This window comes from Ascaphus truei, chromosome 15 (genome assembly GCF_040206685.1).
Source record: "Ascaphus truei isolate aAscTru1 chromosome 15, aAscTru1.hap1, whole genome shotgun sequence".
Classification (NCBI taxonomy): Eukaryota; Metazoa; Chordata; class Amphibia; order Anura; family Ascaphidae; genus Ascaphus; species Ascaphus truei.
The window spans coordinates 41,735,998-41,760,840 of NC_134497.1; the positions used below are offsets into that span (position 1 = coordinate 41,735,998).

The 24,843-nt window shown below is 50.0% G+C and overlaps 1 protein-coding gene across 1 annotated transcript in view; it reads left to right on the forward strand.

Moving 5' to 3' along the window:
- The first annotated feature begins 402 nt into the window (after window positions 1-402).
- LOC142466864 (uncharacterized) overlaps window positions 403-24,843 on the forward strand; it is a 52,673-nt gene continuing 28,232 nt past the window's right edge. The window contains exons 1-2 of the mRNA XM_075572398.1: window positions 403-510; window positions 5,136-5,326. The gene's annotated coding sequence lies outside the window, so the exon portion shown is untranslated. The remainder of the gene's footprint in view (window positions 511-5,135; window positions 5,327-24,843) is intronic.

The window sequence follows — 24,843 nt, forward strand, 5'->3', positions numbered from 1 at the left end:
CCACAGCAGCACTTCCCCCCCCCCAAACCACAGCAGCACTTCCCCCCCCCCCCAAACCACAGCAGCACTCCCCCCCCCCCCAAACCACAGCAGCACTCCCCCCCCCCCCAGTGAGCAGGGGGGGGGGGGGGCTGTGAGCAGGGGGGGGGGCTGTGAGCAGGGGGGGGGGGGCTGTGAGCAGGGGGGGATGTTTTGTCCCAATTTATGCCCACCCCAAAAAAAAAAAAAAAAACATTTTTTTTTAAAAACGAGAGCCACCTGAAAACCGCGTTATAACCGATTTCGCGTTATAATGGGTTGCGCTATAACGGAGTTTACATATATATATATAAAATCAGTTTTTACCCTCCCTGCTCCATTTTTAACACCCCCCACCCAACTCAGCGTTCAGACACACACACTCACACACACTCACACACCTTATTTCAACAGGGACAGGGAGATGCTGCTGTTGCTGTAAAATCCCCATCGACGATTGATCACAGGAGATCGGATCGAGCTGCAATTTAGGTAATCAGTTGTCTGTGTCTGGATTACATTGATGCGCATATCGAAGGGGAACATTCTGCTGCTTTTAATCCAACCCAGCGGCGGGAAAACATGAAATCTCTTGGAGTACACGGCTGCCTTGAAAAGGATGAAATCACCATTTAACCCTTTGGGTGCCCTTGTGATGTAGCTGCTATGTCACCGCGTCTGGCCCCATGATGTAATAGCTACATCATAGTAATCCTGCTGGTTTTCCTAGGGGAGATGACATTCTGTGCTCCTGTGCAGGGCAGGACGAATCTATCACTACGTGGGATAGGAGGGAGGGGTCTCCCTGTCTGTTCTGTCATCAGTGAGGGGAGCGATCACGTGAACCCTCCATCACTCAAAGGGTTAAAATAACTGTTTTACTTATTTGTGTATTGTGAAAGAAATCCTGTTCTGTATTTCTCCAGGAACATTTGTGTATTTGACTAATGAGGGCTTTATAATCACTTTGTTTTCTATGGAAATGTTATGTTTTTTTATTTGCTAAACGGGTTTTTTAACTTGACAATTCGCTACATTGAAACTATTAAATATGCCATTGTTGTTGGTTCACGTTCTTCCTAGGAGGGACTGCCCCTTTAAATACCATTTTCCTACTCTGCTTCAGTTTAAATAAATCCTGAGATTACAAACCACAAGAGTTTGTACAATCCGCCTTTTCTCCTTGCTAGCTATCCTAAGCGCTCCTTTTCCTCTCACCCCTCACAAGTCTTTCCCGTCTTAGGAATACAGGGCCACATTTCTCTAAGCCTTATTTAACCAGAGCAGCTGTTGACATTATGGATAACTTTGGTTGCTGTCACCTACAATACTTTACTGGGCAGCTAATGCCACATCTATATTCTCCAGACTATTACTCTGTGACCATTACCATCACTTATTGTCTTTCCAAGTCCTTGCAAAACCTCCCGAAACAGAAATATTCATTTAATTTATCCCCCAAACAGCTTGTTAAATTACTTCCCCAATAGCCCCTCAGGAGAAGAGTTACCCGTCTCACATGGTTTCTATTACTGTGTTTCTATTGCTGTTTGTTTTCTGTATCCCCCTTCCCCCACACCCTTTATTTGCCTCCCAAGTACTGATCTGCAGGTGGTTATTTTTCATTATACACTTCCTCCTTTTTCTTTTTTTACCAAACACTAGATTCACTAAGGCCTTGGACATAGTAAGGGCTTAGTTGCTGCTGCTTGCTGCCGCTCGCTCTACCAGGAGCTTTTTGCTGTCCTGACAGAGGAGACAGCAAGCGCGCTTGGGAGGCGGGTATCACTGTGTGTGTGTCACTTGGTAGCTATCAGTGTGTGTCACTTGGTAGCTATCAGTGTGTGTGTGTGTCACTTTGAAGTGGTGTGTGTGTGTGGGGCAGAAGGGGGACAGGGATCGGGGCAGAAGGGAGACAGGGATCGGGGCAGAAGGGAGACGGATCGGGGCAGAAGGGGGACAGTGATCGGGGCAGAAGGGGGACAGGGATCGGGGCAGAAGGGGGACAGGGATCGGGGGCAGAAGGGAGACAGGGATCGGGGCAGAAGGGAGACAGGGATCGGGGCAGAAGGGAGACAGGGATCGGGGCAGAAGGGGGACAGGGATCGGGGCAGAAGTGAGACAGGGATCGGGGCAGAAGTGAGACAGTGATCGGGGCAGAAGGGGGACAGGGATCGGGGCAGAAGGGGGACAGGGAATCGGGGTAGAAGGGAGACAGGGATCGGGGCAGAAGGGAGACAGGGATCGGGGGCAGAAGAGGGACAGGGATCGGGGCAGAAGGGAGACAGGGATCGGGGCAGAAGGGAGACAGGGATCGGGACAGAAGGGAGACAGGGATCGGGGCAGAAGGGAGACAGGGATCGGGGCAGAAGTGAGACAGGGATCGGGGCAGAAGTGAGACAGGGATCGGGGCAGAAAGTAGACAGGGATCGGGGCAGAAAGTAGACAGGGATCGGGGCAGAAGGGAGACAGGGTTTGGGGCAGAAGGGAGACAGTGATCGGGGCAGAAGGGGGACAGGGATCGGGGCAGAAGGGAGACGGATCGGGGCAGAAGGGGGACAGGGATCGGGGCAGAAGGGGGACAGGGATCGGGGCAGAAGGGAGACAGGGATCGGGGCAGAAGGGAGACAGGGATCGGGGCAGAAGGGAGACAGGATCGGGGCAGAAGGGAGACAGGGATCGGGGCAGAAGGGAGACAGGGATCGGGGCAGAAGGGAGACAGGGATCGGGGCAGAAGGGGGACAGGGATCGGGGCAGAAGGGAGACAGGGATCGGGGCAGAAGGGGGACAGCGATCGGGGCAGAAGGGGGACAGCGATCGGGGCAGAAGGGAGACAGGGATCGGGGCAGAAGGGGAGACAGGGATCGGGGCAGAAGGGGGACAGCGATCGGGGCAGAAGGGGGACAGCGATCGGGGCAGAAGGGAGACAGGGATCGGGCAGAAGGGAGACAGGGATCGGGGCAGAAAGGAGACAGAGATCGGGCAGAAAGGAGACAGGGATCGGGGCAGAAGGGAGACAGGGATCGGGGCAGAAGGGAGACAGGGATCGGGGCAGAAGGGAGACAGGGATCGGGGCAGAAGTGAGACAGGGATCGGGGCAGAAAGTAGACAGGGATCGGGGCAGAAGGGAGACAGGGTTTGGGGCAGAAGGGAGACAGTGATCGGGGCAGAAGGGGGACAGGGATCGGGGCAGAAGGGGGACAGGGATCGGGGCAGAAGGGAGACGGATCGGGGCAGAAGGGGGACAGGGATCGGGGCAGAAGGGAGACAGGGATCGGGGCAGAAGGGAGACAGGGATCGGGGCAGAAGGGGGACAGAAGGGAGACAGGGATCGGGGCAGAAGGGGAGACAGGGATCGGGCAGAAGGGGAGACAGAGATCGGGGCAGAAGGGAGACAGGGATCGGGGCAGAAGGGAGACAGGGATCGGGGCAGAAGGCGGACACATCACCCGCTCCCCCCCCCTCCTACACACACACAGACGTCTGTGCTGCCGGTGTAGGACCGGCTGCAGCCCCATTGGATGGGAGCGGTCACGTGACCGCTCCTCCGCTTCCCCGAGCGGCAAATTTCAAATTGCCGCTCTCGGAAGAGTTTCTCCTCCTCAGCACACATCAGCGCGCATGCGGAGGGGGAAACTATAGCCGCGCTGATAACAGATGCAGGGGGCTTTGTGCATCTGTTCAGCGCGGATCAGCCCGCCTCAGCGACGCTGAGTGCACTATGTCCTGGGCCTAAAGTGCAATAGCCTCAATTGCCCTTTAACAGCCACTCAAGTAAATGGCAATGAGCATGTGATCACAGCAGCTCTTTTCACCACTGCATTCACTCCTGTCTTCTCCTCACAGCTTTGTTCAGCACCATTGCTGCCCGTATGTAGCCTTACACGGCCTGTTCAAACAATGCTCAGACAAATAGAGCTGAGGAGACAATAGGAAAAAGGATGGAAGTAAGACTGCATGTGTGCTCTCACCTTTTTATTCTTCTGCTTTAATAGTATGATGTCCTCCTTCTCTAAATCAGAGACATCAAGGCCATGCTGCCTTCCTCAGAGGTGTGCTGACTCCTTTTAAGCTTTAAACAGCATTTCTATATTTGATCATATACAGTATGTTCATGACCCTGCACTTGAGCATAATGTTAAACTTTTTTCTTACAGGGGCTGGTTCCACTGTTTTAGTTTTCTTTTTCAAGCCCAAACCGACATTGTTACCTCATTAGACTGTGGCTCGAGGCTTTTTCTATAGTCCAGTTTCCAAATCAGTCCAGGGCCTGTTATACTCTCAGGTTGCTATTGGAACACATTCCTGCTACAACACCTTGTTACATCAACCCCACTTTCTGTTTCTGTTTAGTTCCACCGGAAGAAAACTCACCTTTGTGGCACTTGTGTCATCGTGTCGGGGACGTTTTTAATTACAACAGTGTTTTTCTTAATTGATAAGAAAGTAGTCACTGGTGTGGCCTGCTCCTCCCATTCCTTTCAAACTGTGGGTACATACAAGTGAGCCATCGTATATACATTGCTCTCCATTAAAGCTACAGTTCAGTCAATATCCTGCATGTGTGTTTTTTTTAATAAATCAGTTCTGTAGTAATAAAAAATACTTTTAGCATTTTCTTTTTAAAAAAAACAACAACTTTGAAAGACCAATTTTCTTGTATTCTATTTAAACAGCCATTTGCTAGGCACTGCCCCTTCATGTCCTGTCACAAGCCCTGGCACACCCCTTTGTAAGCCCTGCCCTCCCTCTTGCACATGTCAGTGCAGGATTGCTCATGAATATTCATGAGCTTCCACTGACAGACTGAAGCAGATTATAAACAGATCCCTTCACTAATTATGTCACCAAATTTCGCCAATCAATACATGAAGAACGAATTGACCTGCAGCTATACAGTTCTTTAGGTAATTAGAGATTGCACACATGAAACTATTGAAGTAAAAAAATAAATAAAAATTAAAAAAAGACTGAACTGCAGCTTTAACTAGTGTTCCACCTCACAAACTGTAGAGAAGAAAAGACAAGTCACATTATTAACAACTTGTATCTTTTTTCAGCTCTTCCTTTATAAAATAGACATTACTTTGAGACCTCACTAACTGTCCCAATTTTAGGTTTGTAAATTGTGCGAGAAACGAGGAAGAACAGAACCTTGTGGCGTTGCAGAACCACAGGGAAATCTACTACAGAACCTGCACAGACCTCCCCCCACACACAGAGCTCCTGGTCTGGTATGGAGACGAATATGGGAAAGCGCTTGGTATGAAGTGGGGTTCACTGTGGAATAGTAACGCACCAACACCAGGTAATCAGGAATGTGTGTTGTTTGGTTTTTACATCTCTATTGTCTTATTACTGAAGTTAGATTGCAAAATTTACCAAGCACTGCCATCTACTGCACTTATTCCCTCACCTGCTGTCTCTGTAAGTTTGAACAATGATTGGCAAAGCTGCACACCAATAGCATAGAATAATATACTTGCAACAACCGGTGCTCCTGGTTCAGGGAAATGTGCCTGAGAATCCTGTATACGTAGAAAAAAGGATGATCTAGGGCACAAACGGAATTCCAAAAAAGAATTTTAATGTATCATAACAGCACCAAAGTACGACGTTTACGACGTTTCACTTGAAAAAGTCCTCTTAGAAGGACGAAACGTCGTACTTTGGTGCTGTTTTGATTCATTAAAATTCTTTTTTGGAATTCCGATTGTGCCCTAGATCAGCGGTGCGCAAACTGGGGGGTGCACCCCCCTAGGGGGGTGCAAGATTGTTTAGGGGGGGCACAGGAAGCAGCGGCGATTTTGCCAGGAGCAGAGGGGAAAAACCGTCTGCAGCTGCAATTTTTCTTTTGGCCATTAGGTGGCGCTGTGCTGAGCTACACAGCAGCATCTCCTTGCTTCCTGCATCAGCGTGTGTGACATGGGGAGAGGGGGTGAGTGAGACTGGACATGGGGGAGTGAGACTGGGACATGGGGGAGAGTGAGACTGGGACATGGGGGGAAGTGAGACTGGGACATGGGGGGGATTGAGACTGGGACATGGGGGGGGAGTGAGACTGGGACATGGGGGGGGAGTGAAACTGGGACATGGGGGGGAGTGAGACTGGGACATGGGGGGAGTGAGACTGGGACATGGGGGGGAGTGAGACTGGGACATGGGGGGGAGTGAGACTGGGACATGGGGGGGAGTGAGACTGGGACATGGGGGGGAGTGAGACTGGGACATGGGGGGGAGTGAGACTGGGACATGGGGGGGGAGTGAGACTGGGACATGGGGGGGAGTGAGACTGGGACATGGGGGGGGAGTGAGACTGGGACATGGGGGGGAGTGAGACTGGGACATGGGGGGGAGTGAGACTGGGACATGGGGGGGAGTGAGACTGGGACATGGGGGGAGTGAGACTGGGACATGGGGGGGAGTGAGACTGGGACATTGGGGGGAGTGAGACTGGGACATGGGGGGGAGTGAGACTGGGACATGGGGGGGTGAGACTGGGACACGGGGGTGGTGAGACTGGGACACGGGGGAGTGGGGACTGGGACACGGGGTGGTGAGACTGGGACACGGGGGAGTGGGACTGGGACACGGGGGAGTGAGACTGGGACACGGGGGAGTGAGACTGGGACACGGGGGAGTGAGACTGGGACAGGGGGGGGTGAGACTGGGACATGGGGGGGGGTGAGACTGGGACATGGGGAGTGAGACTGGGAAATGGGGGGGGAGTGAGACTGGGACATGGGGGGGGAGTGAGACTGGGACATGGGGGGGAGTGAGACTGGGACATGGGGGGGAGTGAGACTGGGACATGGGGGGGAGTGAGACTGGGACATGGGGGGGAGTGAGACTGGGACATGGGGGGGAGTGAGACTGGGACATGGGGGGGAGTGAGACTGGGACATGGGGGGGGAGTGAGACTGGGACATGGGGGGGAGTGAGACTGGGACATGGGGGGAGTGAGACTGGACATGGGGGGGAGTGAGACTGGGACATGGGGGGGGTGAGACTGGGACATTGGGGGGGAGTGAGACTGGGACATGGGTGAGACTGGGACATGGGGGGGTGAGACTGGGACATGGGGGTGAGACTGGGACATGGGGGGTGAGAGAGTGAGACTGGGACATGGGGAGAGGGGGGGAGTGAGACTGGGACATGGGAGAGTGAGTGTGAGACTGGGACATGGGGGGTGGGAGAGTGAGACTGGGAGATGGGGAGGGAGTGTGAGACTGGGACATGGGGAGTGAGTGTGAGACTTGGACATGGGGGAGTGAGCGTGAGCCTGGGACATGGGGGAGTGAGTGTGAGACTGGGGCATGGGAGGAGTGTGAGTGACATGAGGGGGGTGAGAGTGAGATGGAGAGGGGGGTGAGAGTGAGTGTGACATGGGGAGGGGGGGTGAAAGAGCTACATGGGATGGGGATGAGAGAGACACTGGTGGGAGGGAGGAAGACACTGGCAGGAGGGAGAGACACACAATGGCTGGAGTGAGAGAGACACCGGGGTGGAGGGAGAAACAATAGCTGGTTGGAGAGTGCAAGAGAGACACTGGGGGGAGGGAGAGGCAATGGCTGGAAGGAGAGTGAGAGACAATGGGGGGATTGAGAGAGATACTAGGGGGAGGGAGAAAGAGAGAGAGACACACAGGGGGAGGGAAAGAGAGTGGGGGAGAAACTGAGGGGAGGGATAGAGAGGGACTGGAGGGGGAGTGAGAAATACAGGGAGATGGAGAGACTGGGAGAGGAGTGTGAGACTGGAAGAGGGGAGAGAGGTCCTGAGAGATTCTAATGTGGCGGGAAGATTGCGATTAATAATACAGCAGAAAATGGGGACGCTATTAGACAAAAATCATAATATTTATTTTTAAGTGTTGTAATTTGTGTTACACTTTATTTGTAGACGCGTGACGGGGGGCGTTACAAAGCTGGTTCGCCCTCAATGGCTGAACCAGCTCACGTGCGCTGATGTCATGTGATTTTGATTACATCAGGCATGGGGGGGCCCAAGAAATTTCATGGATGAAAAGGGGGGCTCGGCATAAAAAGTTTGCTCACCCCTGCTCTAGATCATCCTTTTTTCTATTTTGTCTCTGTAAGTTTCCCATTATATAACTTAGATTGTAAGCTCTTCAGGGCAGGGATTTACTTTCCAATTGTCTGATTTTGCTGCGCTTATTGTATTATTATAATTCCCTGTACTGTATTCTTTGTGAAGCACTGAATACACTTTTGGCGCCACATAAATAAAGACTTACAATACAATACAAATATTGATAGATCTGCATACACGATTACTGGTCAACTAGAACTTAATATCCCTAAACCTGACTTGAGTCAAAGGGCCAGATACATCAAGCTGCGGTAACCAAAAAATGCCGTATTAACACCCGTAAAAAAAAGTGCCTTATTATTATTGTGCAATGAATCAGCGATAAAGCACTTTTTAATCGGACCCTTAAAAAGCATTGAATCTGATAAAAAACGGGCATAATACCACATTTTCAAGTAAAAACTGCCATACATCAAGTTCAGATATTTATCGGAACGGGATTTATCGGAACGGGAAATACCGCAAATATTTTATCACCTACTCCAGGCTGGCGTTAGCCCTGTCTTTCCTGTGTATACAATGGGCAATATACTGCCCATTATATACATAGGCAAGATAAGCTAAACCAACATGGAATAGATCAGGCCAGCACAACTCTTAAAGTGAGAAGGGCCGAACTGCTCTAAGGAAAAAAAATTTGGGCCGCACGGGTAAAATCGTCGTCGTCGTCGTCGTCGTCGTCGTCGTCGTCGTCGTCGTCGTCGTCGTCATCATCATCTCTCCTCCAGCATCTCTCATCCTCATCCTCATCCTGCATCTCTCATCCTCATCCTGCATCTCTCATCCTCATCCTGCATCTCTCATCCTGCATCTCTCATCCTCATCCTCATCCTGCATCTCTCATCCTCATCCTGCATCTCTCATCCTCATCCTCATCCTGCATCTCTCATCCTCATCCTCATCCTGCATCTCACATACCTCTCCCCCTGCACCGCCCATCACTCTTACCCCCCTGCACCTCCCATCACTCCCCCCCCCCTCTGCACCTCCCATCACTCTCCCCCACTGCACCTCACATCACTCTCCACCCCCTGCACCTCACATCACTCTCCACCCCCTGCACCTCACATCACTCTCCCCCCTGCACCTCACATCACTCTCCCCCCCTGCACCTCACATCACCCTCCCCCCCTGCACCTCACATCACCCTCCCCCCTGCACCTCACATCACTCTCCCCCCTGCACCTCACATCAATCTCCCCCCTGCACCTCACATCAATCTCCCCCCTGCACCTCACATCACTCTCCCCCCCTGCACCTCACATCACTCTCCCCCCCGGCACCTCACATCACTCTCCCCCTCTGCACCTCACATCACTCTCCCCCCTGCACCTCACATCACTCTCCCCCCCTGCACCTCACATCACTCTCCCCCCTAAACCTCACATCACTCTCCCCCCTAAACCTCACATCACTCTCCCCCCTAAACCTCACATCCTTCTCCCCCCCTGCACCTCACATCCCTCTCCCCCCTGCACCTCCCATCACTCCCCCCCCTGCACCTCCCATAACTCTCCCCCCTGCACCTCACATCACTCCCCCCCCCCCTACACCTCACAAGGAAAACAGAGTCGGCCGCACAGGTAAAACAGCATTTATTATTCAAAATAACACATTTATTTACGATGTTTACTTGAAACAAAATTACATTTAAAATACTTTCATTCAAATTAAATTAATTCAGCAGCCCCCCACAGCCCATATCAGCAGCCCCCCACAGCCCATATCAGCAGCCCCCCACAGCCCATATCAGCAGGCCCCCACAGCCCATGTCAGTAGCCCCCCACAGCCCATGTCGGCATCCCCCCTCCCATGTCAGCATCTTTCCCCCATGTCAGCATCCTCCCTCCTCCTCCAATGTCAGCATTCCCCTCCCATGTCAGCACCCCCCCCTCCCTTGTCAGCATCCTCCTCCCATGTCAGCATCCTCCTCCCATGTCAGCATCCTCCCTCCCATGTCAGCATCCGCCCCATGTCAGCATCTCCCCCTCCCATGTCAGCATCCCCCCTCCCATGTCAGCATCCCCCCTCCCATGTCAGCACCCCCCCTCCCATGTCAGCATCCTCCCCCCCATGTCACCATCCTCCCTCCCCCTCCAATGTCAGCATTCTCCCTCCCATGTCATCATCCCCCCTCCCATGTCAGCACCCCCCCTCCCATGTCAGCATCCTCCTCCCATGTCAGCATCCTCCTCCCATGTCAGCATCCTCCCTCCCATGTCAGCATCCCCCCATGTCAGCATCTCCCCCTCCCATGTCAGCATCCCCCCTCCCATGTCAGCATCCCCCCTCACCCTCCCATGTCAGCATCCCCCCTCACCCTCCCATGTCAGCATCCCCCCTCACCCTCCCATGTCAGCATCCCCCCTCACCCTCCCATGTCAGCATCCCCCCTCCCATGTCAGCATCCCCCCTCCCATGTCAGCATCCCCCCTCCCATGTCAGCATCCCCCCCAATGTCCGCATCCCCCCCCAATGTCAGCATCCCCCCTCCCATGTCAGCATCCCCACTCCCATGTCAGCACCCCCCTCCCATGTCAGCATCCCCCTCCCATGTCAGTATCACCCCTCCCATGTCAGCCTCCCCTCTCCCATGTCAGCATCATCCCCCCATGTCAGCATCCCCCCCAGGTCAGCACCCTCCCTCCCCCTCCCATGTCAGCATCCTCCCTCCCATGTCAGCATCCTCCCTCCCATGTCAGCACCCCCCCTCCCATGTCAGCATCCCCCCTCCCATGTCAGCATCCCCCCTCCCATGTCAGCATCCCCCCCCCCCATGTCAGCATACCCCCCCCTGTCAGCATACCCCCCCTGTCAGCATACCCCCCATGTCAGCATTCCCCCTCCCATGTCAGCATCCTCCCTCCCATGTCAGCATCCCCCCCGTCAGCATACCCCCCTGTCAGCATACCCCCCATGTCAGCATCCCCCCTCCCATGTCAGCATCCCCCCTCCCATGTCAGCATCCCCCCTCCCATGTCAGCATCCCCCCTCCCATGTCAGCATCCCCCCTCCCATTTCAGCATCCCCCCCCCACATGTCAGCACCCCCCCCTTATGTCAGCATCCCCCCACTGGTGTGGTTTGAATGGGCCCCCCATGCTTATCTGATGTTGGCAGCGGCGGCAGCAGAGGTGATGGCGGCGGCGGCAACAGAGGAGGCGTCGGCAGATAGAGGTGGCGTCGCGGCAGCAACAGGGCCAACGGAGGAGGTGGTGGATGACAGCGGCAACTGTGATGGTGGCAGGGATGAGGGAAGTGCGCTCTAGCAGCAGACCCGGAAGTTCCGGGTCGCGCTACAGTGCTAGAGCGCGTCCCCCTGCTGGAGCAGGCGGAGGGGGGAGGGAGGTTAGGGGGGAGCGCGCAGATTCACAGACACTGCTGGAGCGCGCTCCTTTCCCTACCAGGCAAGGTGGGATAAAGGGGAGGGTTGAAGGGAGTCTGTCGCGGGTGTGGGCCGTATGTTGTGCAGGCCTGGAATAGATGATAAAATTGTTATTACAGTACATTTTAACCACGTACAGTAGTAGTCCATCGGTTTCCATAACTAGCTGACCACAAGGGATAATATAAGCATTACATTACACTACCTACCCCCTTTGCCACCTTAGTGGCTAGTAAAGCATGTTTAGTTCTTGGTTTATCCCGCAGGCATAAACAAAACACTGGCTCAGATACATCAAATTCTGTTAATGTGGAGTAAATATCATATGTGTAAGACTGTAATCTCTTTCAGTGCCTCCTCATACTTCTGCTTCAGATTAGCAATCATTCTATCAGATTTGCTCTATTTTTCCACCATGGTGGAATTAGTAGTGTTTGCAGTAGCAAGCTCAGCCTTGAGATCCTCCAATTTGGACTTGGTCGCAGAATAAATAGCGATCACAGTCTTCTGTAGCTGTAAGGACTCGGGGGACAAGTCCCCCGCGGTGTGTGTGTCCCCTTACCAAATTCGAGTGCCGCAGCACCCGCTGCTCCGTCTTCCCGTCAGGCCCCCACCTCAGCCGGTCAAATGCCGCTTTGGTCTCAGTCTTCAGCAGCACACGCCGCCACCACTGCCCCCACGCTTCCGGGACGTGTGCACAGGAGGATTAGGAGGACAGGAGGATTGGGTGCGCGCGCACCCAATCTTTTCTCCCCTCGCCTTGCACAGCTGGCCCCACCCCCGCCAATCGTGGGACACCACGTCACTCACCCCAGCCACGCACCTGGCTCCCATCTCCTCTTTGTCCCTGAGCCTGTCACATGGACTGCCTGGACACGCCTCCGCCCCACCTCTACCCTCTATTGGTCACCCGCAGTATATTACCCCAGTCCTTCCTCTCCTTCCTCGCTCTGCATAGCTTCTTGTGGCTTTTTTACTGTTCGTAGTTCTGTGCCTGGCTCTCTTCGGTGTTTCAGCTATCATTCCTGAATCATCCGCTCTGCGTACCTCTCTGGACTTAGATCTCGGCTTCCATTTGACTACGTGTACCTCTCTAGCCCCTGGAGTCTTGAGTCTGAAGCAGGGAAAAGGGAGACCAAAAAGCGCACCAGCACAAACGGAGCAGGAAGAACCCAAGACAAAAAAATGATTAAAAGGGCACTTTAATGTGGCAAAAGACCCATCCAATGCATTTCGAACGTCGCAGCGTTCTTTTTCAAGGATAAAACACAATGTGATAACATCCATTATATACCCTCTTACCTGTTACATTACCTGGGTGAGACTGGATGATTAGTGTCTCTCAATTTTATGAGCCTTAAATGCTCTAACATCCTGACCTTAAGGGCTCTAGTCGTCCTCCCCACATACCTCTTGCCACAACCACATGTTATTAGATAAATCACAAATTGACTTTTACAATTTATAAAACTGTTAATCTTAAATTCCTTATTTGGTAATATATTCACACCATGTGGCGGTGGCAAGAGGTATGTAATGTAACAGGTAAGAGGGTATATAATGGATGTTATCACATTGTGTTTTATCCTTGAAAAAGAACGCTGCGACGTTCGAAATGCATTGGATGGGTCTTTTGCCACATTAAAGTGCCCTTTTAATCATTTTTTTGTCTTGGGTTCTTCCTGCTCCGTTTGTGCTGGTGCGCTTTTTGGTCTCCCTTTTCCCTGTATTGCATTGAGTAGCTGCACAGCCTGCCTGCCTGCCCTACCAGAATGTGAGTATTTGCATATTTTTCAGGGGAACCTGCCAATGAGACTGATGGTGAGTGGGTTGCACCACACACCACCTGTCTTCAGGAGGATAGTACCCATTATATGACACAATAGGTACTATATCAATTGTTAGTACCCTGGTACAGTGGTCTGGCTTATTATCATTTTGAGATATACCTGCATTTGAGCGCTTCAGCTATTTTCCATATTGAGTCTGAAGCACCCTGCTGTTAACACTCACCTTTGCTGATCTACGCCAGAGGTCCCTGCATTCGGTGATTCCACCTGCGCCGCAATACCGGAAATGAGACGCCGGTAACCGGAAGTGACGCGACGGGAGACTCGAGCAGAGGGGGTGAGAATTGGGAGGTAGAGTTCGCTTTTCTTACGTGTCCATTATACTTTTTATTAATGTAAGCATACACCTATAAGGTTTTTTTCTAGATTAAAAGTTGTTTTTATGGTACACACCATGTTTGGCTTTCCGTTTTCTCCTATTTATACGGCTGCCATTATACCATTCTGAGGGATATCCCACTATACCCAAGAATCCTGAGATACAGAGGAAGAGAAGACCCACACAAATATACCACACTACTTACCATCTACCCAAGTTTGGGGTTACATGCCTGTTTATTTCCATAAGAATGTGAGTTTTGAATCTATAGAAATTTGCTGATTTGGCGATAACTTTTAAGAGACTGTGTTGCACTATTGTATCCATTTTATTTTCACATATCCACCACTGAACAAGTTGTGCTCCCCTTCAATTCCCACACGTTCAACCAAGAAGGATCCCTGTGGACCATCCTTTAAAGGGTTTTTGAGCAGCATATTTTCTTTTCTTTATATCAGCTTGTAGGCGGACGCTCACAAAGGTATGCAAGGGAGACTGGTTATGGTGAAATTAAATAAGGCTTTTATTGCGCCTGTTTCCTTAACATAAGGAAACCATCCAAACAAGGGATAAACAAAGCTTCTATTCACTTGGGAGTATTTCTAGTGAAATACTATGCAGTCCACAACTCCCTTCAGATAAGCATGTCTCCCAGCCCCCAAAAAATAGCATGAAATGAACAGATATAAAAAGTCTTATAAATGAAAGTCTTGTCTGTTTGTAGTGGTTTGGAGGGAAAATCTTCTCTGTCCCTGGTTGCTCCCTTTTCCTCAGGGTTTGTCAGCATTCAGGTTTAGAAGTTTCCCCTGTGTCTTGAAAGCAGGACTGCTGTTTCTTCTTGCAGGCTCAAGCCAAATGTCCCCATGTTCAGTTTCACCAGTTGTAAGACTTCAGGCACAATCTCTCTTCCTGTCTCGAAAGACAGGCTTTTCTTAGAAGCTAATCAGCCAGGTGGTGTTGGATAATTGACTATCAGCAGTTAACCACCACACTGCTGGATTAGAGGCACATTACCTGAACAGGGATAACTCCCCTGTTACATACCTCCCCTGTTTGTGGGAATCTCGGGCTTGCCACGGCCAAAGCCCATCCTTCCACTCTCATTCTAGATATCTCTGTGACTTGAATGAGAGTGGATGGAGGAAGAGAACCCTCAGTCCTGCTGGGATTGGAGCCCTTCTCCAGTTTATTCGTGTCTCTTCCCGAAGGTGCTTGAGATCATCATTCCTCAGTCGCTTGACGAGAACTTTTTCTAAATATAGTCTTTTTGCTACGTGCGCGGTCATGAGATTTCCCTCACGTCGGGTGCTCGTCTTATTGTAAGCATACTGTATGGCAGCAGTTGCAGAGCGTTTAAAAACAGCCCTTTGAGTTTTCTGCTCTTGAAGCTGTCTCTCTGCCCTTTTCACACTCAATGGGGTTGCTAGTTCAGCCTCTTTGGGGTTAAGTTGCAATTCCACACCCACTTCCAGAGAGTGTCATATCTTTTCAGCTTCATCAGCTAAGGATTCTTCTGGTTTTGATTCAGCACGTGTACCTTATTTTATTGCCTGTTGGGTGGCTGAAGGTTTTGCTAGTGCTTGTTTAGGTGGTTCAAATGTTTCAACCTTGTCTTTCAGACGAGCGGTATTCCCAGCTCTCACTGTACCCTTGTCTTCATGGATTTTTGGGGCTGTGGGATACTGACGCTTAGTCAGGGTAAATACTTGTCCTTGTAGAACTGTCATCTCATCCGCGAGAGATCCCTGTTTTTTGAGTGCGTCTTGCAAGTCTCTTCTCAGGGAATTTATCTGCATGCTTTGCTTTCTCTGAGCTTGCTTCCACATTTTTATTGCATTGTGAAGCACTATGAATTTCTTTGCTCGGGCCACATTTACTTGTTTTAGTTTCTGGACCTTCTTGTGCTCCCTTTTGTGCCGAGTCACCTGGGTTCTAAGCTTAACCTGTAGCGATGCTTTGGTGATGCTCAGGGTAGCCTTCAGTTTCTCATGCTGCTTTGCGGGGACATACTGGGTCATCAGACGTTCCTGCAGCCCTTGAATTTCTTTAACAGCCTGCAGATTGTCTTCCTGCAGAGTTCGCTGCTTCTCCTCTGCCTTCTCGAGGTGCGTACACAGACCTTGCAGTTGGTTCTGCAGTCGGTGCTCTGCTTCAAACTTCTCACTTTCCAAAAGTCTATTTATTTCTTTAAGCTCGTGCAGCTTTTCATTCTTTTCCTTGACGTCGTCTGTCAAATGAAAATTTTCTTCTTTGAGTTTTAGGTTTTTTCTTTTTAATCTTAAATTTTCTCCTTTTTCAGTCTCTGTACTATTCAGGGCCTCCTTGCAGTCCTCCTTCCATTTATGCACATCTGCTTTGAGAATGACAGTCTCCTGGCGTGATACTTCCTTTTCTAGGTTGAGGGTCTGAAGCCCCTTCTGAGAGACTTTGAGATCTGTATTAAGATTGACAATAGTTTCTTTAGATATGTCCAGCTCCTCAGTGGGACTGTGTAGTTCCTTTCTGGAGACTTCCAGGTCTGTGCGGCAGCTGTTGGTCTCATGATGTGAGGCATCCAGTGCTCTGCGGAGTGTCTGAACCTCTTTCTGAGATATGTCCACTTCTGTCTGGACACTGTTGACCTCCTGTTGTGAGGCATTCAGCTCTACGCGAAGAGTGTGAACCTCTTGCTGAAAGACTGTCATCTGCTTTAGTGCCACTTATATTTCCGCTTCAGCTTAGCCATCATTTTATCAGATTGGCTCTGCTGTTCATCCATGGCGGAAATAGTAGCGTTTGCAGTTTCTAGCTCAGTCTTGAGATCGTCCAATTCTGTCCTGGCCAAAGAGTAAATTGTGAGCACATCTTTCTGTAGTCTCACGTTATTTTTCTGTAGCTCTGTGTAACCATCTTCCTTTTTTTCAATTGTTCACGGAGCATATCACAGTCATGCCTGGCATTTTTCAGGGCATCTTCAGGGCTGGTCAAGGGAACGTCACTCACTGGTTCCGGTTCCACATCCCTGGGATGGTTGGTTGAGGGTTCCTCACTGTTGGCACCAGACAGACACTTATTTGGGGTACACGACTTCTGCCTTGGGCCCTCTGGATATTCTGTTACCCACAGGACGAATTCTCCATTTTCTCTAGGCTGCAGGGCAAGTCGGTCCCCCTTTTCCTCCACAGGATCTGCGGATGTGTCTGTTCCTTCCACGGTAAGTGAAGAACCGCTTTTCTTTTTCCGCCTTTTTGTTTTGGATGACTCCTTCCCATCAGAAATACTGAGGTCTCCTTCTTTATTTGATACTTCAGCAGCTTCATTATATACGCCAGGCTTTTCTTGCAGTTTCTTTAGCTGACAGAAATATTGGGTGATCTGCTGCTCCCGCTCTTTCTCTTGTCGACCATATTCGTCATCATAGAGAGCGGTCTTTTCTGTTCGTGCCGAGTTCAGGCACCCCCACCATTCTTGGGGTGTTTATGGGTGTTACTCGGTTCGGGTTCCCTGTAAGAGATGTCTTCCTCCTTATTGGACTGGAAGGACCACTCTTCCGTGTGGTAGGGTTCATTACAGGAACGCTGCATCTTGTCCTCCATTTTGGGGCTCTCAGGTGTAGTTTTCTTCCTGACCTCAGGAGGCGCTATTGCAGCTGTTGCCACTGTATTTGCTAGAATCCCCAATTGTGGAAGTCTTACAGGTGGGCATATTTTGCTTTTAGAGGTCGTGGCTCTCACAGGCATCTCTGTAGACTTTTTTTCTTTTTCTTGGGTAAGTTTTACAATATCAGCAGTAATGTGCATGTATTCTCTCTTTAGGTATACTGGATGTGCAGTTGCTAGGTAAAAACTTCTATTTGCTTTACACCATTTACTTGCTGTGTAATTTTTCATTAGGTATGCTGGATGTGCAGTTGCTAGGTAAAAACTTCGGTTTGCTTTACACCATTTACTTGCTAGGTCCAATCTGTCTGCTTCAGCCAAATAATGTGGTTTTCTGCTTGAGTTCTGTCTCAACTTTGGGTATTATGACATTCACTCTTCACACTTTGGAATAACTTTTACACATCTCAGCAATTTTTTTTTTTAAGTAAGCAATTTTACCTTCAGCACTTGTTTACTGAAAAGTCCCCTGCTTCAGCACAGTCTTACATCACTTTTCACACTTTTCTGCATATACTCCATTCACAACTGGTAGTCCTATGCGATGTGGCAGCCTTTACTTGCAGAATCAGTACTGCTCGTGGGTCACCATCTATATTCACTGCTTCAGCGAAACATTTGAAAACAACAAACGCCTATCCCTTTTAAGGGCTAACTCACTTCTTGAACCCTGACTATGGCTGGAAGGCAAACCCACTATTTCAATGACCATATTACACTTTATTATGATAGGCAAATAAGGTTTTGAGAATCTTTTTCCAGGATTATTGTAAGTTGGTGATATGGGAGTCGGCTGCAGGAACACCTGAAGGAGAAGGGGAGAGAGGAAGACTACTGGGGTGAAAGCCACAGTTGATGAAAAACGGAGACTCCTGAGTAGACTCGTTCCTCAAAGAATTAATGGCAAATTCGGCCCATGGTAGGAGGTCCACTGTTGCAGGATACATGCAACTACACACGCGGGTTTCTTGACAAGGCTTATTTATTTAGCCTTGAAAGATATACAGCACACAAAACAAAAACAGCTTTTCATCAGCAACAAAAGAAAAATGGCTTTTCTTCAGCAGACAAACAAAAACAGTTTCTCTTTAGCAGACAGTGTATAAATCAGGCAGTTACCCTTTTCTATGCAGGGGACAGACAGTTCACAATTCATATACTTTGCTAATCAGACCTTGTATCAGGAAATCTCTCAGCAGCTTACTCCTCTCTCCTCAACAGCCCGCTCCATGTGTCTACAGCCTGGGTTTTAACAAACCTTGATTAGGCAGCTGGGATCCAACTAATTGTCCTGAGGTTCCCAGCTGAAGTTAACCTAGTCAGTGCTGCACTGCAGACTAGACATAGGTTTTCCAGGCATATAACTGGTGGCTTTTATTTACCCTGTCTCATTCCTCCCCTGTTAGTGTGTGGCTGGGGCTACGCACGGCTGAAGCCCGACCATCCACCCCTTTTCTACAAATGAAGTCAGCATTTGCGTTCTCTTTTCCCGGCAAATGCTGAATCTCAAATGAGAAGGGTTGGAGGGCCATATACCACCTAGTCAATCTAGCATTGGAATCCTTCATACTATTTAACCACTTCAGTGGAGCATAATCCGTCACCAAAGTAAAATGGACTCCTGCCAGGTAATGCATCAAAGCCTCGATTGCCCACTTTACTGCGAGGCACTCTTTCTCAATCACTGAGTAGTTTTTTTGCCTTGGGAACAATTTCCTACTCAGGAAAAGGATAGGATATCCAACTCCCTCAAACTGTTGTGACAACACTGCCCCTAGCCCTATCTCTGATGCATCTGTTTGCACTATAAAAGGGCTGTTGAAGTCTGGGTTTGTAAGGATGGGACCCTCTGATAGAAACCTTTTTATGTCCTCAAAGGCTCTCTGACAATCCCTTGACCACACCACTTGTGTAGGGGCACACTTTTTTGTGAGGTCCAATAAAAGGGGCTGCCACTTCCGAATAGTTGGGGATGAACCGCCGGTAGTACCGTGCTAAACCCAGCAGAGAGCGTACCTGCCTTTTTGTTTGGGGGGTCGGAACTTCTTTCAGGACAGCTACCTTGTCGGCTAGTGGCCTTACTTTTCCACCTCCCACTGCATACCCTAAGTATTTGGTTTCCGCTTTACCCAAGGCACATTTCTTAGGGTTGGCTGTGAGCTCTGCCTCTCTTAGAGATTTGAGGACCGTTTTCAGCCTATTTAGATGGGCCCGCCAGTGTTTACTATAAATGACAATGTCATCTAGGTAGGCTGCGGCATAAGTTCTATGGGGCCTCAGTACCTTATCCATGAGTCTCTGAAATGTGGCTGGGGCTCCATGCAGTCCAAATGGCATTGTCACAAACTGGTATCCCATGGGAGTGGCAAAGGCTGTTTTGCATTTGGACTTTTCCTCTAAGGGTATTTGCCAGTATCCTTTTGTCAAGTCCAACGTGGATATATATTCCGCGTTACCAAGGGCGTCAATTAATTCGTCCACCCTTGGCATCGGATATGCGTCAAACTTGGATATCACATTGACCTTTCGGAGGTCCACACAAAATCTTACCTTCCCATCGGGTTTAGGGACCATAATTAGTGGACTACACTACTCACTGCATGATTCCTCAATCACTCCTAAGTGTAACATTTCTTGTACCTCCTTCTCTACCAGAGCCCTACTACTTTCAGGCAACCTATAAGGACGGGAACGTACTTTTACCCCAGGTGCTGTCTCGATTGCATGGGAAATTAAGTTAGTTTGTCCTGGTAAGTCAGAAAAAACATCCTGGAATTGTGTAATTATTGCTAACAAGTCCCCTTTTTCTTCAGAGGACAACTGTTTACCCATTGGGATTTTATCGTCACTCACGATGTTCTCCCGTGGAGGCTGAGGACCCAAGTCCGTTTCCTCCTCCACCGGGTGGATGAATAGAGACCGCTGCATCTTCCAGGGTTTCAGCAAGTTCACATGGTAAATTTGTTTACCCTTCCTGGACCCTGGTTGAGCGATCTCGTAATCCACATCACCTGTACGGCGGAGTACTTCGAATGGGCCCTGCCATTTGGCCAGGAGTTTACGCTCGCAACTGGGTAACAATAACATCACCTGGTCTCCTCGGTAAAACACTCTCATGCAAGCATTCTGATTGTAATGTCGCTCCTGACTGTCCTGGGCTGATCTAAGATTCTCCCTGGCAAAATGGCCGACCACATCTAGGCGCTTCCTAAGGTCTAGTACATATTGCAGGGTATTCTTAGAAGGGGACTGCAGTTCCTCCCAGGACTCCTTTAGGAGGTCTAGGATACCCCGGGGTTGGCGGCCATAGAGCAATTCAAATGGAGAGAATCCCGTGGAGGCCTGGGGGACTTCCCGCACTGCAAACAGCAGAAAAGGGAGAAGTTCATCCCAGGCTCTCTTCTCTGAATCTACAAATTTCCTCAGCATCCCTTTTAGAGTTCGGTTAAATCTTTCCACCAATCCGTCAGTCTGTGGATGGTAGACCGATGTCCAAACAGACTTGACCTCTAGTAACTTTAAGACATCCTGCATCAGTTTAGCCATGAAATTTGTACCTTGGTCTGTCAACATAACCTGGGGAAGTCCAACCCATGAGAATAGTTCCAACAACTTGTTGGCTACTTGCTTCGCCGTTGTTGTTCTCAGGGGGAACGCCTCAGGATATCTTGTCGCATAATCAACTATTACAAGGATAAACCTGTGTCCTTTCGCAGAAGGTTCAAGAGGTCCTACCAAGTCTACCCCAATCCTCTCAAAGGGAACTGACACCAAGGGTAGAGGAACCAAAGGAGATGGTTTTTGTCCTTTAGGACTAGTTAGCTGACACTCCGTACATGCTGCACATAGCTTAGCAATATCACTATGCATCCCTGGCCAATAGAATCGGGATGAAATACGGTCCAATATTTTATCCCTGCCCAGGTGACCACCCCAAGGGACAGTATGGGCTAGAGAGAACACAGATTTAACAAACGCCTTGGGAACCAATATCTGTCTGGTGACCTCCCCTGTTTGTGTCTGCCTATTCACCCCATATAGGATTTCCTTTGATAGCTCAAAATGGGGGAATACTATCACCGCCTGTGCATCTAAAATCTGTTCATCAATTTTCACCACCTTGTAATACTGTCTAGCAAGGACTGGGTCTTCCCTTTGCTTCTGGCAAAAGTCAGGGAGGTACAGGTCTGGTAAATCTCCAGGGCCCATATCCCCCTCCCTTTGGCCATCCCCAGCCATCACTTGTGACCTCTGACTACTAGAATGGTCACCTTGAGACCCAGATTTCTGCAACCAGTCCTGTTTATCCAAGTGTCTTTGCTTCCGAGTCTTTTGAACCTGGTGTCTACTGTGAAAAAGGTCTGCCGAGAAGGGGAACAGTTTGCCAGGGTTCTCCTGAGCCCTAGAAGGAGGCTCCTCGTGAAAGACTGGGGCCATTAGGTCTAAAAAGAAAGGCCAGTCCCGACCGAGCACAACGGGGGCAGGGAGCCAAGGAGCGACTCCTACTTCGAGGTAAGCCTCCTGACCTTTTACCTGTAGCCGGATTTTGGCTGTCGGATAGCGTTTTACATCACCGTGTATACATTCTATGCTCCATGGGGAGTCAAAAGAACACACGTTGGGCGGTAACAGTTCCTGGAGGACCAGAGTTTTCCCAGAGCCCGAATCTACAAGGGCCTGGATGTTTTTTCCTCCAATCAGGGCTGGATGTAGCCAGGGCTTGTAATTTTCCCCATTAAATGCCGAGGCGATGGTTCTGTTGAATGAACAATCCATCAGTGGACAGTCCACATACCGGTGGTCTGGTTTTCCGCAGGCGGAACATGGAGAGGGTTCCCTCGCAGGATGGGGCTGTGGATAGCGCTCCGCTGGACCGGTTACTGGAGACCATACATCTGGTGGGTCCTGTGGGCGACGTCCTCGGAAGTTCCTCCCATTTTGCGACGAGCCAACATCCGGAAGTAGGTGAGGGTCTCTGCGGGGACCAGCATTTGGACTCCGTCCTTGCTGGAACGACTGCTCCTTCCGTTGGACTTGGCGGTTCCGTGACGGGCTGTAGGTTCCCCATTGATCCGACCTCCCTCTTTGGGCATCGGCAAGTGCCGGTGGAGTCGGGTCCAGGACACTCGCCTGCTGCTCAGCCCCAAGGAAGTTCTCCACGAGTCGGACCGCCAAAGCTAGGGTTTCAGCAGCGTGGCGTTTTACACACGAGCGTGCGGAAGGGGGTAATATTTGTAGAAATTGTTCCAAAACCACCTGCTCAAGAATTGCCTCCTTAGTGCACTCCTCAGGTTGTATCCAGCGTGTACACAAGTCCAATAATTGCTGAGCGAGATCTCATCTTAGCGGTGTACTTCATGTTCCGGAACTGCTGCCGGTAGGTCTCTGGGGTCAGACCTAAGCGATCCAGTATGGCGGCTTTTACTTGTCGGTAGTCCACTGCCTGGTCTGTAGGGAGGCCCTGATATGAGGCCTGGGCTTCTCCTATGAGGAGCGGGGCCAAAGCAGTTGCCCAGCGATCTGTAGCCCAGCCCTGAGCTTCGGCAACTCTTTCAAAAGTCCGTAAAAAAGCCTCTGGATCCTCGTTCGGAGCCATTTTCCTCTGGAATATCAGGGGTCTGCTTGCAAGTTCTGGACTGGCAGACCCCTGGAATTGGATCAGCAGCTTGGCCAATCGCTCCTCCTGTGCTGCCTGCTGCTGGGTTAGGAGCTGGGTTTGCTGCTGCAAAAGTCTTTCATCTCTCTCTGCTTTCAGCTGGGCCTGCTCCTGCATTTACTGTCCCTGCAGTTTGGTCTGCTCGCACAAAAACTCTTTAAAAAATTCTTCCATTTTTTCCATTCTTGTGTGTATGTATGGCCCTTTAACTGCAGGGGCCTTTCAAAATCCTTCCCAATTCTTGACACCATATGTTGCAGGATACATGCAACTACACACGTGGGTTTCTTGACAAGGCTTATTTATTTAGCCTTGAAAGATATACAGCACACAAAACAAAAACAGCTTTTCATCAGCAACAAAAGAAAAATGGCTTTTCTTCAGCTCACAAACAAAAACAGTTTCTCTTTAGCAGACAGTGTATAAATCAGGCAGTTACCCTTTTCTATGCAGGGGACAGACAGTTCACAATTCATATACTTTGCTAATCAGACCTTGTATCAGGAAATTTCTCAGCAGCTTACTCCTCTCTCCTCAACAGCCCGCTCCATGTGTCTACAGCCTGGGTTTTAACACACTTTGATTAGGCAGCTGGGGTCCAACTAATTGTCCCGAGGTTCCCAGCTGAAGTTAACCTAGTCGGTGCTGCACTGCAGACTAGACATAGGTTTTCCAGGCATATAACTGGTGGCTTTTATTTACCCTGTCACATTCCTCCCCTGTTAGTGTGTGGCTGGGGCTACGCACGGCTGAAGCCCGACCATCCACCTCTTTTCTACAAATGAAGTCAGCATTTGCGTTCTCTTTTCCCGGTCTGTGCTGAATCTCAAATGAGAAGGGTTGGAGGGCCATATACCACCTAGTCAATCTAGCATTGGAATCCTTCATACTATTTAACTACTTCAGTGGAGCATGGTCCGTCACCAAAGTAAAATGGACTCCTGCCAGATAATGCCTCAAAGCCTCGATTGCCCACTTTACTACGAGGCACTCCTTCTCAATCACTGAGTAGTTTTTTTCTGCGGCGAGTGGATTTAACACTGTGGCGAGCTCCTATTGGCCCATGCAGCACACGTGTTTTTTTATTTTTCCCTGCTCGTGCTGCTGTTTAATTTCCCCCGCTCGCGCTGGAGGAAAAAAAAAAAAGCCGGAGTCAGGTTCATGTTGCTGCAGGAGCTTACCCCGCCTCCAGCTTCCTGAGCAGTGCCCTCCCTCCTCCCCCGCCTCTGTGAGCACGGTTCTCCTCCCCGTAGCAGCCAGAGAGTGCCTCCGCAGGCCCCCGCATATCCCCAATGGCCCCTGCATATCCCCAATGGCCCCCTGTGACAGGGTGAATGAAAGTCACCAGCTATATTCCTGGCAAACCTATGTTTAGGCTTGCAGAAAAAATATAATCACTGCGCTTCTCCGTATAAGGAGCATGCAGCTAGTGAAAGAATTGGCCATACAAATGTGCAAAACAGAGAATCCATGCGCTTCTCCCTTAGGGATAGCAATCAATGGGGAATGTGTGTATATATATGTATGGTGTAAATACCTATAAGAAAACGGAGACTTTTGGTATACATCCTTTGATCAAATAATGCCAAGCCTGCTAACCACGTTAAGGTAAGTCTCAGGAAAAACTTTATTTAGGCTTGCAGTGCAGCAGTGACAAGGTTAAGTTTCAGTTGTGAAGGGCTGCTTAATTAGTCTGACCCCAGCTGCATAATCAAGGTTGTTTAAAACCCCCAGGCTGTACACACATGCAAGCTAGCTGGTCAGGAGACAGGACTGAAATACTGAAGAGGTTACTGCTATAAGGTCTGTTTGCAAAGTACACATGTGATGAACTGTCTATGTCCTACATCCTGAAGAGATGCTGCCTTG